This window comes from Arachis stenosperma, chromosome 1 (assembly GCF_014773155.1).
Source record: "Arachis stenosperma cultivar V10309 chromosome 1, arast.V10309.gnm1.PFL2, whole genome shotgun sequence".
NCBI lineage: Eukaryota > Viridiplantae > Streptophyta > Magnoliopsida > Fabales > Fabaceae > Arachis > Arachis stenosperma.
This window is the reverse complement of record NC_080377.1, coordinates 34,533,674-34,539,624: the sequence shown is the minus strand read 5'-3', so window position 1 is coordinate 34,539,624 and position 5,951 is coordinate 34,533,674.

Sequence of the window (5,951 nt, the reverse complement as noted above, 5' to 3'; positions counted from 1 at the left end):
AGAAACACATTTTCAGCAGATTTGGTGTTCCCAGAGTACTAATCAGTGATGGGGGCTCTCATTTCTGCAACAAACAGCTATACTCTGCTATGGTTAGATATGGAATTAGCCATAAAGTGGCAACTGCGTATCATCCACAGACAAATGGGCAAGCTGAAGTCTCTAACAGAGAGTTAAAAAGAATCCTAGAACGGACTGTGATAGCCCGAAGAAAGGATTGGGCAAAGAGCTTGGATGATGCTCTGTGGGCATACAGAACAGCATTCAAGACTCCTATAGGAACCTCTCCATACCAACTGGTGTATGGGAAGGCCTGTCATTTGCCTGTGGAACTGGAACACAAAGCCTACTGGGCAACCAGATTCCTAAACATGGATGCACAGTTAGCTGGTGAAAAAAGATTACTCCAGTTAAATGAGCTAGAGGAGTTCAGACTCAATGCCTTTGAAAATGCAAAAATTTATAAGGAAAAGGCAAAGAAATGGCATGACAAGAGATTGTCAACCAGAGTCTTTGAGCCAGGACAAAAAGTTCTGCTCTTTAACTCTAGGCTCAAGTTGTTTCCAGGAAAACTCAAATCCCGATGGAGGGGTCCGTATGTGATTACAGGAGTCTCACCATATGGGTATGTTGAGCTTCAGGATACAGATTCTGACAAAAAGTTCATTGTTAATGGACAAAGAATCAAGCATTATCTTGAAGGCAATTTTGAGCAGGAGTGCTCAAAACTGAGACTTGAATGATTCTCAGTGAAAGTCCAGCTAAAGACAGTAAAGAAGCGCTTGCTGGGAGGCAACCCAGTCATTAGGAAGTTGTATGAATTGTTCTTACAGAGGCAAGTATCAAAAATGAAGGAATTCACAGAGTTACAGAAGGATTCAGCTCAAAAAGCAGAGAAAATGAGCTCACTGGCGAAAAAACGCCAGTAAGGGGCATTTTGGGCGTTAAACGCCAGAATGGGCACCATTCTGGGCGTTTAACGCCAGTAATGGTACCATTTTGGGCGTTAAACGCCAGAATGGGTACCATTCTGGGCGTTTAACGCCAGGTGTGCAGCATCCTGGGCGTTCAGAAAAACGCCCAATAATAAAGACTTTCTGGCGTTTAACGCCAGCCAGGGCACCTGGCTGGGCGTTAAACGCCCAAAAGGGGCAACAAATGGGCGTTAAACGCCAGAATGGGTGCCATTCTGGGCGTTTAACGCCAACAAGGTGGGGGGACCACAATTTTGTTTTCAAATCAAATTTTTTCAAACTTTCCTTTTCTTACCCATACTTTTCTACAAAACCACACTTCAATCATTCATCATTCACTTTCAAATCTTCAAAAATCAAAACCATTTTTCAAATTTATTTCAAATCAATTACAAACATTGTTCAAAAATTTCACCCTTTTCTCAATTTCTTTTCATATCTTCTCAAATCTCCTTTCAAATCTCTCTTTTTTTTTTCGAAAACTCCCCTCCCCACCTTATAAATACACGTTTGTTCCCCCTCTTTCAACCACACCATTCGAATTTCCTCTTCCTCCCCCTCTCTTCTCTCTTTTCTTTTGCTTGAGGACAAGCAAACCTCTAAGTTTGGTGTGCTTTTCCGTGATCACTAAGCCAAGATTCATCAATATCATGGCTCCTAAGGGAAAACAAACCAATTTAAGAGGCAAGAAAGAGAATAATCTAAAGAATCTTTGGAATCAAGAGAAGTTCTTGACCAAAGAACATGAAGACCATTATCACAAAATAATGGGTCTGAGGTCAGTGATCCCGGAAGTTAAATTTGATCTGAAAGAAGATGAATATCCGGGGATCCAAGAGCAAATTCGAAACAGAGGATGGGAAGTTCTAACCAATCCTGAGACAAAGGTTGGAAGGAACATGGTTTAGGAATTCTACTCAAATCTGTGGCTGACAGATAAGCAGAGAATGACTGGAACTGCTTACCATACCTACAGAACTATGGTGAGAGGGAAAGTTATGTACTTCCATCTGGACAAAATAAGAGAAATCTTCAAACTACCTCAACTGCAAGATGATCCTGACTCCTTTAATAGGAGGATGGTGAGAGTAGATAAAGGGTTGGATCAAGTTCTAGAGGACATATGCCTCCCTGGAACTAAGTGGATAACCAATTCGAAGGGTGTCCCAAACCAACTCAAGAGGGGAGACCTCAAGCCAATTGCAAGAGGTTGGCTAGACTTCATTGGGCGTTCCATATTGCCCACTAGCAACCGTTCTGAGGTCACCATCAAGAGGGCAGTGATGATTCATTGCATTATGCTTGGAAAAGAAGTGGAGGTCCATCATGTGATTGCTTGTGAGATCTACACAATTGCAAATAAGAATTCCACTGTAACCAAATTGGCTTACCCAAGCTTGATCTCCTTGCTCTGTAAAGAGGCTGGGGTAAAGATAGAAGCAGATGAATTCATACCCATTGAGCATCCAATCACCAAGAAGTCAATGGAAGGAGCAAGAGAAGCAGGGGCGTGAAATCCAAGAGATGAAACGCCAAAAGCTCTCCTCTCAAGCTGAGGGAGCATCCACTTCTCAAAATCAAGGTTGTTGAGTCCTAACTCTGTGAAAACCTCTATCATTAGGAGCCTATTTTTCCGTTTTTCTTTTGTTTTCTATTCTTATTTTTATTTTATTTTTATCTTATATCTATATTTGAGTCTTGTTCTTAATTCATAATTAATAAAATTGAAATTTATGCCTTAAAGTTATGAATGTCCTATGAATCCATCACCTCTCTTAAATGAAAAATGCTTTAATCACAAAAGAACAAGAAGTACAGGATTTCGAAATTTATCTCTGAAACTAGTTGAATTAGTTTGATGTGGTGACAATACTTTTTGTTTTCTGAATGAATGCTTGAACAGTGCATATGTCTCTTGAATTTGTTGTTTAAGAATGTTAAAATTGTTGGCTCTTGAAAGAATGATGGAAAAGGAGAACTGTTATTGAGGATCTGAAAAATCATCAAATTGATTCTTGAAGCAAGAAAAAGCAGTGAATACAAAAAAAAATATTTCGAACAAAAAAAAAGAGAGAAAAGAAAGAAAAAGAAAGAAATAAAGTTGTGAACCAAAGCAAAAAGAGTGTGCTTAAGAACCCTGGACACCTCTAATTGGGGACTTTAGCAAAGCTGAGTCACAATCTAAAAAGGTTCACCCAATTATGTGTCTGTGGCATGTATGTATCCGGTGGTAATACTGGAAGACAGAGTGCTTTGGGCCACAGCCAAGACTCATACACTAGCTATGTTCAAGAATCAATATACTTCACTAGGAGAATCAATAACATTATCTGAGTTCTGAGTTCTTATAGATGCCAATCATTCTGAACTTCAAAGGATAGAGTGAGATGCCAAAACTGTTTGGAGGCAAAAAGCTACTAGTCCCGCTCATCTAATTGGAACTATGTTTCTTTGATATTTTGGAGTCTATAGTATATTCTCTTCTTTTTATCCTATTTTGATTTTCAGTTGCTTGGGGACAAGCAACAATTTAAGTTTGGTGTTGTGATGAGTGATGAGCGGATAATTTGTACGCTTTTTGGCATTGTTTTTAGTATGTTTTCGGTAGTTTTAGTTGAGTTTTTATTATATTTTTATTAGTTTTTAGTTAAAAATCACTTTTCTGGACTTTACTATGAGTTTGTGTGTTTTTCTGTGATTTCAGGTATTTTCTGGCTGAAATTGAGGGATCTGAGCAAAAATCTGATCCAGAGACTCAAAAGGACTGCAGATGCTGTTGGATTCTGACCTCCCTGCACTCGAAGTGGATTTTCTGGAGCTACAGAAGCCCAATTGGCGCGCTCTCAACGGCGTTGGAAAGTAGACATCCTGGGCTTTCCAGCAATATATGATAGTCCATACTTTGCCCAAGATTTGATGGCCCAAACCGGCGTTCAAAGTCACCCTCAGAATTCCCAGCGTTAAACGCCCAAACTGGCACAAGAATGGGAGTTAAACGCCCAAACTGGCACCAAAACGGGAGTTAAACGCCAAGAAGAGTCTCTACACGAAAAATGCTTCATTGCTCAGCCCAAGCACACACCAAGTGGGCCTGGAAGTGGATTTTTATGTCATTTACTCATCTCTGTACACCCTAGGCTACTAGTTTTCTATAAGTAGGACCTTTTACTATTGTATTTTTCATCTTTGGACATCTAGTTCTTAGATCATTGGGAGGCTGGCCTCACGGCCATGCCTAGACCTTGTTCTTATGTATTTTCAACGGTGGAGTTTCTACACACCATAGATTAAGGTGTGGAGCTCTGCTGTACCTCGAGTATTAATGCAATTACTATTGTTCTTCTATTCAATTCCGCTTGTTCTTTGTCCAAGATATCACTTGTTCTTCAACTTGATGAAGGTGATGATTGACGCCCATCACCATTCTCACCCATGAACAAAGTGACTGACAACCACTCTTGTTCTACAAGCATCTGAGGCTTAGTGAATATCTCTTGGATTCTTTAATCGGAATCTTCGTGGTAGAGGCAGGACCTGATGGCGGCATTCAAGAGAATCCGGAAGGTCTAAACCTTGTCTGTGGTATTCTGAGTAGGATTCAATGATTGAATGACTGTGACGTGCTTCAAACTCCTGAGGGCGGGGCGTTAGTGACAGACGCCAAAAGAATCACTGGATTCTATTCCGGTCTGATTGAGAACCGACAGATGAATTCCACTATGCTGTGACCAGAGCATATGCAATTGTTTTCAATGAGAGGATGGGAGGTAGCTGCTGACAACAGTGAAACCCTACACGAGCTTGCCATGGAAAGGAGTAAGAAGGATTGGATGAAGACAGTAGGAAAGCAGAGAGACGGAAGGGAAGGCATCTTCATACGCTTGTCTGAAGCTCTTACACCAATGATATACATAAGTATCACTATCTTTATCTTTTATGTTATTTTCGTTCATCATCATATACATTTGAGTTTGCCTGACTAAGATTTACAAGATGACCATAGCTTGCTTCATACCACCAATCTCCGTGGGATCGACCCTTACTCACGTAAGGTATTACTTGGACGACCCAGTGCACTTGCTGGTTAGTTGTGTGAAGTTGTAGTGATCACAATTTCGCGCACCAAGTTTTTGGCGCCGTTGCCGGGGATTGTTTGTGTATGGACAACTGATGGTTCATCTTGTTGCTTAGATTAGGTATTTTTTTTCAGAGTTCTTAAGAATGAATTCTAGTGTTTCAAGGTGATGTTCTTATCATCACCAAAGCTGATTGATCCTCATCAATTTAGCTCTTGAATGCAATGTCCTGCTGAAGCTTGGCTAGCTATGTCTAATTCCTTTAGACTAAAGCTTTAGACTAACATTGCATGATTCCTGGAATTCTCATTAAGAATTTTGATACCTTTATTTTCTTCTTCCACTTAATTTTCGAAAAAAATCCAAAAAAATTACAAAATCATAAAAACCAAAAATATTTTATGTTTCTTGCTTGAGTCTAGTGTCTCATCTTAAGTTTGGTGTCAATTGCATGCATTCATTCATGTGTCTTAAGGATTTTCAAGTAATTCTTGATGATTTCTTACTCTGATCTTTAAATTCTCTTGACTTGAGTGTTTTGTGTATCTCATATGCATTCTCATTAGTGTCAGTAGTATACAAACTGCTAAGTTTGGTGTCTTGCATGCATTGTTATTTGATTTTAGTTGCATTTTGATTATTCCTTATTATTAAAAATCCAAAAATATTTTTTTTGTGTCTTTTCAAGTCAATAATACAGAGAATTGAAGATTCAGAACATACTGCAGAGGAATCACACAGAAAAAGCTGGGCATTCAAAAATGCCCAGTGAAGAAGACAGACTGGCGTTTAAACGCCAGCCAGGGTGCCTGGCTGGGCGTTTAACGCCCAAAAGGGTAGTAGTTTGGGCGTTAAACGCCAGAATGTGCACCATTCTGGGCGTTTAACGCCAGGATGGCAC